General features: G+C 40.7%; 1 protein-coding gene across 2 annotated transcripts in view; it reads left to right on the top strand.

The window, feature by feature from the left end:
* ANKRD50 (ankyrin repeat domain containing 50) overlaps window positions 1-12,849 on the top strand; it is a 242,600-nt gene that overhangs the window by 195,169 nt on the left and 34,582 nt on the right. The window lies entirely within an intron of this gene.

Raw genomic sequence — 12,849 nt, 5'->3', positions numbered from 1 at the left:
GGAAGCTATTACAGCTTTTTTCTATAATTTAAAAATGTTTTATGCAAACAGGCTGAGGTTCTCCCTTCTGCTCAATTGTGTAATGTTTGTCATCAAAAATGTATACATAGTGACCAACCTACTGCATCTTTGGCTTCTAAGGGATTTTCTCTAATTCTGTCTGTTCTTTATAGGAACAATTGGACTCCCCTCCTTATCTGAGGGAGTACATACAGTCCACAATCATATATCTGATGGCTACATTCCCCCTTCCATGTAAAAAGAAAAGGTCAGTGTCTGATTTGCCTTCTAGTATTGGTGTTTGAGTCAGTAATGTCTGAGGGGAAGTGTTATCTGATGATCATGGAGTTTGTCAGGCTATTAATACTGATTTATCACCCTCTGTGCTTTTATTTACTGAGTTAATCTGCAAGTATTGCTTGCTTTGCATATTTCAGATGATACCTCTGCTGGGGAGACGTTTAAGGATCAGCTAGATACTTATTTTAAATATTAGGATGAATTGTCTGAATTTGTGCCTGTTCCTATGGTTGTCTCTAAAATTGTGGCTAAGGATTGGCTTAAGCCTTTAAGTATTTTTAGTCCTCCCATATTTCAAAAAATTTACCCTTTTCAGTCTGCGTATGAGCATTTTGATAATGTTCCTAATGTGGATGATGCTATGATGATATTTCTGCCTTAGTTAAGAAAACTACTCTTCCTGTGGAACATATGTTTTCTTTTAAAGACACATTTAGATAAGGAGACTTTATTCCTCTTTAAGAAAATCTTAACTCCATTCTGGATATATTTCTCTTGCAAGGTGTATTCAGTCCATGGATTCATCCTTACTTGTGGGATATTCTCATTCCCTACAGGAAGTGGCAAAGAGAGCACACAGCAAAGCTGTCCATATAGCTCCCCCTCTGGCTCCGCCCCCAGTCATTCTCTTTTCCGCTCTAACAAGTAGCATCTCCACGGGAGGGTAAAGTGAATGTGGTGTTAGATTTGAAATTCTATTTACAAGCAACTAAGGATTTCAGACAAACATCATCTTTGTTTGTTGTCTATTCCGGTAAGAGGAGAGGTCAGAAAGCGACTGCTACCTCTCTTTCCTTCTGATTGAAAAGCATCATCCGATTGGCTTATGAGACTGCTGGGCAGCAGCCTCCTGAACGAATTACAGCTCATTCCACCAGAGCTGTGGCTTCCACATGGGCTTTCAAGAATGAGGCTTCTGTTGAACAGATTTGTAAGGCAGCGACTTGGTCTTCACTGCATACTTTTGCCAAATTTTACAAATTCGATACTTTTGCTTCTTCGGAGGCTATTTTTGGGAGAGAGGTTTTGCAAGCAGTGGTGCCTTCCGTTTAGGTTACCTGACTTGTTCCCTCCCTTCATCCGTGTCCTAAAGCTTTGGTATTGGTATCCCACAAGTAAGGATGAATCCGTGGAGTGGATACACCTTGCAAGAGAAAACAGAATTTATGCTTACCTGATAAATTACTTTCTCTTGTGGTGTATCCAGTCCGCGGCCCGCCCTGGCAATTAAGTCAGGTTAAAATTTTTTGTTTAAACTACAGTCACCACTGCACCCTATGGTTTCTCCTTTTTCTCCTAACCGTCGGTCGAATGACTGGGGGGCGGAGCCAGAGGGGGAGCTATATGGACAGCTTTGATGTGTGCTCTCTTTGCCACTTCCTGTAGGGAATGAGAATATCCCACAAGTAAGGATGAATCCGTGGACTGGATACACCGCAAGAGAAAGTAATTTATCAGGTAAGCATAAATTCTGTTTTTAAACCTGCAATTGCTGATGTATCAGCTGCTATCTCTAAATGGAATCTCTGTTCAGGTTCTGGTTGACTCTGTAAGAGAATTTCCTAGAACTTTTAGAGACACTTAAATGTGCTAATACTTTTGTGCGTGATGCTATTCTTGATATTTATTAGAATTATCTCTAAAGATTTGTGTATTCCAGTTGTTGCCAGACATGCTTTATGGCTTAATTCTTGGTCTGCTGATGCAGCTTCTAAGGATAAATACTTTCTATTCCTTTTCAAGGTAATAGACGTTTTGGGACTGAATTGAACAATATCATTTTACCAACTACTGGTGGCAAGAGTAAGTTTCTTCCACAAGATAAGAAGTTTAAGGGTAAAATGAAAACTTTTGGTCAATTTTGTTCCTTTCCTTAGAACAAGGAGCAAAAATCAGCTGCCTTTTTTTACAAATCAAAGCAGCGCAGTTAAGCCCTGACGACATGGTGCCAATTGGTACCAGTCTAAGCAGTCCAAAAATTCCACCCCTACTTCTAAGTCAACATGAAGATGCAGCCCCCAGGCCAGTATCTCTGGTAGTGGCAGATTGATGCATTTTCTGGATGCATGGTTTTGCTCCATAGTCTTTCAGGGGTATTTAATAGGCTTCAATTCAAAGACTCCCAGAGACAGATTTTTTTTTCTTTCAAGGGTACCAAGGAACACGGTGAAAGCTCAGGCATTTCTTCAATGTGTTACAGATTTAGAATCTAAAGGAGTTATAGTCCCAGTTCCTTCTATAGAACAGGGAAAGGGGTTTTACCCAAATCTCTTCATAGTTCCCAAGAAAGAGGGAACCTTTCTGCATGTTCTAGATTTAAAGATTTGAACAAATTTGTCAGGATTCCAACTTTCAAATTGGAAACCATCAGGACTATCCTTCATTTTATTCCTTCCTTTTATTCATAAAGGATGCCTATCTGCATGTTCCTATTCATTTGGATCATTACAAGTTTCTGAGGTTTTCCTTTCTGGACAAACATTATCAGTTTGAGGCTCTTCTATTCTGTCTGGCCACTGCACCAAGAACCTTTACAAAAGTTCTAGGTGCCTTGATTTCAGTTATAAGGTCTCAGTTCTGTTTTCCCCTATTCGGACACTATCTTGGTTCAAGCTCCATCTATACTTTTAGCAGAATCTCATGTCAACCAACTGTTATTTCTTCAGATTCATGGTTGGAAAATTAATTTGCCAAAACGTTATTTGAAATCCTTGTCTCTGTTAGAGACAATCTCACCTTTGTCTGAGTAATCAAAGTTAACATCTGCTTGTCTGAATCCCTTTCCCTTTAGTAGCTTTCTGCATTGAAGTAATAGGTTTGATAGTGGCTGCATCAGATGTGTGATGCCTTTTGCTCTGCTTCATATAAGGCCTCTTAAGCTATGCATGCTAAATCAGTGGAACATGAATCACTCTCATTGATCACAAATTATCTTCATGAGTTCTCTTGTAAGGCAATCTCTCTCGTGGTGGTTAGTTCCCCAGTACATTTCTCAGGGAGCAAGCTTTGCTCATTCTTACTGTAATTTTGACAGATGCAAGTCTGTCCAGTTTTGTGCTGTATGGCATTCACGTCTTGCTCAAGGAGTTTGGGCACCCTGGGAGGCCAGGCTGCCCATAAATAGTTTGTAACTCTGGGCAATTCATAGGATTATTCTCTTTTTGTTTTGTTTTTTTTGTTTTTGTTCATTTTTCAGGTTAGCTAGGTTCTGTCATCCAGAGTAATAGCCATGATCAGGCAAGAGAATGCATCAATGATTCTAATCTCTCTCAAATGGCCTTGAAGAGTTTTGTTTGTGGATCTGGTTCAGATGTCCAGTTATCAGCTCTGGCCTTTTCCTTTATGAAAAGATCTTCTGTCTCAAGGTCATATTTTCCATCCAGTTCTAAAATCTCTAAGCTTGATGGCGTGGAGATTGAACGGGTAGTTCTTCGTCAGAGATGGTTTTTCTGAGTCTGTTAATACTCTTGTTTAGGCTAGGAAACTGGTTATTAGAAGAATTAGAAGAAAGCCTTTATCTCTTGGTGTTCTTCTCATGATTATTCTTGGCATTCTTTTAGGATTCCTAGAATTCTTGAATTTCTTAAAGATGGCTTGCAGAAAGGTCTTTATGCCAGTTCTTTAAAAGGTTGGGTTTCTGATGTGCATAGTTTTGTAAAGGCATTATCTAGAATAAAGCCTGTAATCAAACCTATTTCTCATCTTCGAATCTTAATTGGGTTGGTTCTGAAAGTTTTGCAGTCTCCTCCTTTTAAACCTATGCATAACGTGGACATTAAGCTTATTTCTTGCAAAGATTCATTTATTGTGGCTATTTCATCTGCTAGACAAGTGTCCGAGTTGTCTGCACTGTCTTCTGATACTCCTTATTTGATTTTTCATAAGGATAATGCTGTTTTGACAACTTACTTTGCTTTTCTGCCTAAAGTTGTTGCCTCTAACAGTTTTAGTAGGGACATTGTGGTTTATTGCCTTTGTCCCAATCCTAAGAATTCTTCTGAGACTTCTTCATAACTTGGATGTTGTCTGGGCTCTGAAATCTTTATTAACCTCAAGATAATATTTCAGACAGACTACTGATTTGTTTGTTCATTTTTCAGGTAAGCGCAGGGGCAGAAGTCATCTTCTGTTGCTCTGTCCTCTTGCATTAAGCAATTTAATTCATATGGCTTATGTAGAAGCATGTCAAACTCCTCTTAAGTGTATCTCAGCTCATTCTTCTCGTTCTGTAGCCACTTCCTGGGCATTCAAGAATTAGGCCTCTGTGGAACAAATTTGCAAGACTGCTACTTGGTTATCCTTGCATACTTTTACTAAATTCTACCATGTTTATGTTTTTGCTTCATATCAAGCTGCTGTCAGTTGTTTCTGTCTAGAACTCAGTTTTCAGTTTTTGAATTGCATTTATAAAATTATATAAAAATGATTCTTCTGTTTTTGAGTGTTTTTTTCTTTTGGTAAAAGGAGTAATGGATCAAAGACTCTTATCATCTATATAAAAGAAAACATAATTTTGTATCTTACCTGATAAATTCCTTTATTTCATGGTGATAAGTCCAGAAGACCCCACCCTGTTTCTTTCATGCAATTGGCAAGAGTCCATGAGCTAGTGACATATGGGATATACAGTCCTACCACGAGGGGCAAAGTTTCCCAAACCTCAAAATGCCTATAAATACACCCCTCACCTATTGATTTTTTGGTTTCCCTCAAGGCAAAACTTTTCAAAGGGGTCTCTGTTATCGGTTGTAGGGATTCATCTCCTACTTCCCTTTTCAGATCAACAATATGCTCTTATAAACCATTACCTTTGCTGATAGTTTTCAGTACTGGTTTGGCTGTCTGTGGATGGGTGTCTTTCGGTAAGTATGTATCTTTATTTAAGACACTCTCAGCTATGGTTTGGCGCTTTATGTATTAATATAAAGTTTAAAATATATGTTTTTTACTTAAAATTATCATCAGTCAGGTCTATGTGTAGTTCCATTTGCAGTCTAAACAGTTTCAGTATAGGCATCATGTTTGGGAGTTTATTTAAACTTTTTTCTTACCTGGGGTTCAGTATTTTTCCAATTTGACTTTCATTTTTTCGCGGGCAAATCTAGGCCCGCAAGGGCGCAAAATGCTGTTTTTTATTGCGTAATTCTTGGCGCAAAGTGGCACCTTTGATGGTGCAAATTTCGTAATTACCTGCGTCTTTGTTGACGCTAGTTTTTTTGGCACGAAATCGCGTTTGTTATAACTCGAGTTGTCATTTCCTGGTGTTAATTTTGCGCCAGCATTTTTTAACTTCTTTTGCTTAATGCGTCATTCTAGGTGCCAAATTTTTGTTATTTTACCCCTCTCCCTCTATTGCTCGCTATTTTCATGAACTTTGAAAGCTATTATGCCTGCTTTTGTTTTTCTCTACTTAAACTGTTAAATTGTGCAAATTGAATGTTTGCCTAATGTTGTTGTTTTTCTTTTTCTGTTTTGCGAGATGTCTGATCATGACTCTTATATTACTGTAGATGCTTTGATGCCCTGGAACACAATTCTACAAAGCTAAGTGTCTTCTTTTCATTTTTTAAGCAATGTTTCTACCTGTGCAATAACATTTACTGTTTTTTTACATATTCAGTTTATGTACTTGATTTCATCTGCAAACATCACATGTTGCTTATATGCTTATATCATTAAAGGTTATGACTGCTATTATGCCTTTAAGTAAACTTACGAGATCTTTCAAAATTAAGATTTAATTAATTTTGTTCTGACCGACAGCATACTTAAGTTTATTCTACTGCGGAAGGTTTCTTTGGCTCAAAAGATCCTGTATCAGACAGTCTGTTGAAAATTTTTCTTTTTTTCATTTGAATATTTTTTGTTAAATAAATTTTTCTATTTATAGCTTTTAGGAGTCTAATCCTCCTATTAACTATGTTAATAATGCTTTTCAAATCTGGATTTTAACATTTTTGCTTTTGAGTTTTTTTTCCTATTCAATATACTATCTGTATTATATTCTGATTCCCTCTTGGGACTGTACTACTATTTCTATTTTCAGGATTCTTTAGAAGTTGAATATAAGCTTAGTAGAGCATATTCACGTACTTATTATATTTTTAGCTCAGCTTTATCTGTGGCTAACAGTACTGTTCTCTCAACCTTTGTTGAACAGTAAGCATAAGCAGTTTCAGATTCTTAAGTATGTAACTCTGTTTATTTACTTTAGATGTATTCATTTAATTATGTTTACTATATTAATATGATTTCAAATATATTTTATTCTCTCTCTTGTTAGGCTAATACTTTGTTTGATTTCTATTATCTCCACTATTTCTGGAGTTTGAGGGTTTTTTTCTGCCCTACTTATAGTCAGGTGATGTAGATCAGTTGGTGAATGTCCTGACTACAAACGCTTGCTCTAGACCCAAGGGTCATAAATTCATTTTACGGCAGTCAATTATTTTCTTTGTCCCTAAGAAGAAAGGTTTATTCAGTCCATTCTTGGTTCTGAAGACTTTTATATTGTTTTATTAGAGTCTCAACTTTTAAGTTGGCGATTATTATGCCTTTTTGTTAAGGTAATTTCTTGTCCACTCCATTTTTCAGGATGTTTATCCTCATATTTTATTTCATTCAGACCACTTGTGGATTCTGAGATTTTCTTTTTAAACTTTACCAATTTGCTGCTTTTCCCTTTTATTTAGTGACAGCTTTATGAATCTTTTCAAAGGTACCTGGTGCCCTTCTTATTATCTTCAGACAGTAGGGTATTGTGGTGCTTCCTTATTTGGATGGTATTTTGGTATTAGATTAAACTTTTATTTTATTAAAGCCAGACAGATAGCTCAGCATGCTCATGCACTGTGGCTGAGCTCTGTAGCAACCTGAGGGTTGCAGGTTCGATTCCCAGCGAGGTCCATTCAGCCTTTCATCCTTCCGAGGTAGATTAAATGAGCAACTTCTTGAGTCCCTTACGGGTGATTAGACGCACTTTAGAAGTACCCAATACATACATATGAAAGAGCAGTATTCTAATATATGGACTTTTCTTTTTGTGGAATCCCTCATGAATCAACTAAGTTTTGTTTCTTCAATACATGGTTAGATGATTTAATTTACCTAAGAGTTTTGTGATTCCTCAGACAAGGGTCACTTGTTTTTGGGTTTCTAGATGGATTCTGTGTTCATGACTTTGTCTTTATAGGTGATTTCCAAGATCATATTGGAACAGTGTCATGTGTTTCTGATAGCATCAGCATGGGCTCACAGGTTTGGTATGTTGATCTTGTTTGGATGTTCAGTTGCCATCCTTGGCCGCTTTCTCTTTGGCCACCCCTCTTGTTTTAGGGACTATTTTTCCATCGGGATCTCAAATTACTAATTTGGGGGTATGGAAATTGATTAGTGTTTAGTCATAGAGGTTTCTCTGACACTGTTTTTATCGCTATGTTGCAGGCTTATAAGTCTATTTCAAGGAACATGTATTATCAGGTTTGGAAAACCTATATTTTATAGTGTTCTCATAAATTCTCTTGGCATTCTTTTAGAATTCCTAGGATTTTACAGTTTTTTCAGGATGGTTTGGATAAGTTTGTCTGCAAGTTTTGTGAAGGGTCAAATCAGTTCTTTCTGTTTTATTTCAAAGAAAGATTGCTAAGCTTCCTGATATTCACTGTTTTGTAAGGCTTTGGTCCGTATCAAGCCTGTTGTTAAATCAATCTTTCCTCCTTGGAGTCTTAATTTGGTTTTGAAGGCTTTACAGGCTCTTCCGTTTGAGCCTATGCATTCTTTGGACATTAAACTACTTTCTTGGAAAGTGTTGTTCCTTTTGGCAATCTCTTCTGCTAGAAGAGTTTTCGAATGATCTGCTCTTTCATTTGAATCTCCTTTTCTGATTTTCCATCAGGATAAGGCGGTTTTGCGGACTTCATTTAAATTTCTACCTAAAGTTGTGAATTCTAACATTAATAGAGAAATTGTTGTTCCTTCTTTGTGTCCTAATCCTAAGAATTCTTTGGAAAGATCCTTGCATTTTCTAGAAAGCTTGTTTAAACTTCCTGATATTTACTGTTTTGTTCAGGCTTTGGTTGGTATCAAGCCTGTTTATTAATTTCTCTTTTTGGAGTCTTATTTGGTTTAAAGATTTTGCTGGCTTTTTCCTTTGAGCCTATTCTCTTCCTAATAGGAAAGAGTCCACAGCTGCATTCATTACTTATGGGAAATAAGAACCTGGCCACCAGGAGGAGGCAAAGACTTACCAGCCAAAGGCTTAAATACTCCTCCCACTTCCCCTATCCCCCAGTCATTCTTTGCCTTTCGTCCCAGGATGTTGGCAGATAAGTGTCAGAAGTTTGTTTTATTTTTATTTTTTTCCATTTGTTATACTTGTATTTAATTTTAATATATCTCTTATGGATGGTGCTACCCTTCGACATGAGGACAGGAGTTTTAAGTAGTCCTGTTAGCCTCTCGTGGAGGGCCTGGGTGAAAGTTCGGAGATGCAGTGGGAGCGACACCATCCCGACTCGTTATAACAGCTCCTTTCAGCACTTGGCATTGTCAAACTTCGCTACCTGCTGTCTTCTCTCGAGTCCATGACAGAGGCGCTGCCACTATTCATCACACTTGAAGAGCCGTGTTCCTGTTCCACGTCGTAGAATCCGGTAAGATCGTTTCATTTTATTACATTGTCTGTAATGTGATTTATTATGACAGTGTAGTATGGGCCTCGCTGAGGTACCTTCAGTACAGATCTTGGAATCAAGGCATATTTCCTCCTTAGGGTGGTTTGGTGAATGGGGAAGGGGTCTCTTATCATGTTTCTTATGTGATTCAACCTGCATAGGGTATGTGTGTATGGGCTCTGAGGGTGAGACACGTAGCATTAATTACTCTATGCGTTGCATAGTGGGGTTTTTTCTGGGCTTGTGAATGTACGGCCTAGGACTAAAAATCTTCGGGTTATGGGGTTTATGCCTGTTGTGTAGTCTTGCATATCCTTTTATGTGGGCCTAGTTTTGCCACCTTTCTGTGGCGTGCTTTTTGGATTTCGAGGGGCATCTGCTGACTGTGCGTGTTTACGCTTGGGTGGGGATTCTTCCCCTTCCGCATACCTGACCAAGTGGCGATGGTAGAGTCTGCTCCGCTGAAGCCTGGTCATAGGAGGTGGCGAGTTCCCCAGCCATTATGTGTCAGGTGCCAGTCGTTTGTTTTTCAATATTGGGCGTTTTATATTAGTCCTAGCCATGGATGATTCTGATGCCGGGACTATTGCTTTATCAGATTATGAGTCGTTGTCGCAAGTCTACCACTCTTGCCTCTCTTGTGCCTGCATAATTTGCCGGGTCCCTTGGGCTCGGGGGACCTTGGATCTGCTGAGCCATCGGCCTCCTGGGGCTCTGTTCCTCAGGAGGCGCCTTCCCAATTGCACACTCCTTTTGTTTTCGCAGGTGACCCTGACTTTGATGTCTCCTCCGTGCAGGGTGGATTGTTTTCCTCGGAGATGGCGAGACATTTTCGTTTTACTATTTTATTGGCGCTGATTCGTCTGCAAGATCCCGAGGTTTTCTTGTAGTTATGTGCCTGCCTGCCTATCTTAGGAGTTCAGATCGTGAATGGCACTATAATATTCCCCCGGGGGTGATTGTTCCCCTATGTTGTTCTTTTCATTATAGGATTGTGCGGCTGCGTGACCCTACTACGATGTCTTTTTGATTTGTTGGGGGATCCTCTACTTTATCGTCCGGGGACTTCTCAGTTCTAGCACGGTCCTTCGGAATAGACTATGGGGTTAATTTTATCTCCGGTCGGTCTATTATGAGATTTCCTACCCTCTTTTTCTGAGGGGTCCGATCTCTGTTTGGCAGGTCCTGCTGAGACATAGTTCCTTCTGGGCAGATGCCTTAGGGTGCCCTTGTTTATTTTTTCTGTGTCCAGTTTATTTACTTTATATTTTTTCCCTACGAGAATTCTGGGATTGCTTGGATTTAGTTCTTCCACGATGGGACCTACTGGTTCACTTGTTTTTGTTTGTTTTTTTTTCTTCTTTACACTACACTTACATTGCGACCTTTGAGTCTGGATGTCAGGAGCGCTTGGGCTGGCCGTGTCAGTCTGCTCTGGAGACATGGGCCAGTGGAGTTCCACCGCGTCCCTTCGCATCTCCGGCCTGAGGGGTGAAGTCCTTCCTGCTGTGTGCGGTTCTGGCCTTTTGGGCTGCCCTTGGTGGTTCCTCTAGAGACTAGGTACCGTCGGGGGGGCTAGTATAGGTCGGGTTATGCTGAGGTGGCTACTTACTCCTACCTCCACTTCGGGGAGCTTTTGATGCTCTAATGGAATCTTCGGTTGCAGCTCACTCTCGTGTTCCTGGTGTTTCCACTAGTGTTTCTGTAGTTTCTGCCACCCCTTAGGGTTCAGGAACCGAGGTGAGCTCGGCCCTTTGAATCCTGTGCCTCATGACTGCTGGTCCGGGGTTTTTCTTCTTGGACTCGGGATGCATGTTTTAATGCAGTATATATCCTGTGTCGTCCTGTGCTTGCTCTTCAAGGTCTTCCTTTTCCTCAATGAGTTAGTCTGCCAGCTTGTTGGTCCAGTTTGGGGCATGTGGCCTCGGGTTCTGACTAGTGAAATCTGACCCCTTCTTCTTGGATCTCATCGTAGGTTTGGGAGGGGAGTCTAGGGTTCTGTCAGTCCAAGTTCTGACTATCTCTCCTTGTCCCTGTTTTCCCCTTGGGGTTTGGGTCAGTATGGGTTCCATTGTTCTCCTTGGGGAGCTTGGAATTGTTGGCAGATTGGGTACCTGTGGTGAGGTCTGGCTTCTGTGCCTTCCTTTCTTAGGGGTTATTTTCCCTATTGTCCTCATTAGGTCTAGGATTGGACTCTAGCCTGTTTGACCTTTGTCTTTCTTGTCTCTGCATTTTGCGGACCTTTGCTTGGCACATGATTGCACGTTAGTTGCCTTGCTTCCGGTGTTGTGGGGGCTTGAGAGGCTGTCTCACATAGATCTTATTCCTTTTTTGTAGGGCTCTGGATGGTCTGTCTGACCTTTCTCCTATGGCCTGTAGCAGACTCCCCTGGAGGGGGGTGCCTTTTGGGTTTGCCGCCTCTGTGCTCTTTGCGGCGTTCAGTTCCTGTGCATTCATCTGTAGATGGTTTAGGTGTCTTGGGGACACGTCCGACAGTCTCTTCATCTGGGGGACTCTGGTTCCCCGTGGAAGGAAGGGTCACGTTGGTAATTGTTTTTTCGGGGAATTCATCTTGTTATCTTAGATGCTCGACTTAGATCTAACCATCTTATGGCTCTTTCAGATCAAGGTTCGATTCTGAATGGCTTAACTACTCATATGTTGCCTTGTGGGCTTGCCCTTTGGGATTCTGTGTTCTCCAGTTTGTGGGAATTATCCCTGGGTTCTGGTCTTTTTTTCTCCAATGCATGCCTGGTTGTTTTCTCTCCTCGTGCGGGGGTGGGGCTTTATGTCAGCTGTAAGAGCCTGTTGGTTAGCTTCGCTACCTAGCGAGTGGTGGGTTTGCAGTTTGACTCTGCTGATGCTATTGCACCTTGGTTGCTAACAAGCTTTAAGGGTCTGTTAGCAGAGTTTCTTTACTCCCTCTGGAGAAGGAGGATCCTTAGGGATTCCTCTGTTGTCGAGAGGATTGGTTCTCTGAGTTTCGGCTGCTCTGCGGCCTGGTGTGTTGATCTACACCATCTAGGTTGCGAAGGAGCTTGATGTTTTGTGTTTCTTCAGGTAGCGGCTGTGCTTCCTCTCACGCCTTTAGCATGATCGTCTTTCTCTCAATCTTCTTCGGCTGCGGAAGTTTATCCTTGCTTGTGAGGCATCCTCAGTCTATTGTGGCCTGGGGGTGGGTCTTGGCTGCTGTAAGGGATTTTCCCTTCACTATCCGGATCGGTGGTTGCTGCTCGTCCACGCTGTGTAACGGTTTATGCATACGCCGGTCCTTAGGATCCTTTGTTTCTCTATGGTCATTTTTCTCTTTTATGTCCAGGGAGCCTAGCGAGCGGATCTTGGTTATTTTCTTCAGGTCCTTTGGACTGTCGGTGACTTTGCATCCCCGGGGTCGTTTTTTTGTTTTTTCTTTCAATAATGTTGTTCCCGGTTTTCAGACGAAACAGGATTTTGTTTTCTGGGAATTTGTTTTTTGGTAGGTGCCTTCATTGGTCTACCTCTTACCCTCCCGTATTTCCATTCTGTGTCCTCTTTGGCTTGGGTATAAATTTCCCATAAGTAATGAATGCGGCTGTGGACACTCTTCCATTAAAATTATGATTACCTGATAATTTCCTTTTCTTCCATTGGAAAGAGTCCACAGCCCCCCTTAAGTTTTTGGAGGTGTTGTTGTTGTTGTTGTTGTATCTTCTGGCACCTTTTCACCTTGATGATGCTTCCACTGTTCCTTGTTCCTCAGCTGAATGACTGGGGGATAGGGGAAGTGGGCTGAGTATTTAAGCCTTTGGCTGGTGGGTCTTTGCCTCCTCCTGGTGGCCAGGTCTTCTGCTACAAGCGTTTCTGATTTGTCTGCTCTGTCTTGTCTGTCTCCTTTTTT

This window comes from Bombina bombina, chromosome 2, assembly GCF_027579735.1.
Source record: "Bombina bombina isolate aBomBom1 chromosome 2, aBomBom1.pri, whole genome shotgun sequence".
Lineage (NCBI taxonomy): Eukaryota > Metazoa > Chordata > Amphibia > Anura > Bombinatoridae > Bombina > Bombina bombina.
The sequence above is the reverse complement of the archived record's forward strand: the minus strand, read 5'-3'. Positions and strand labels throughout refer to the sequence as shown.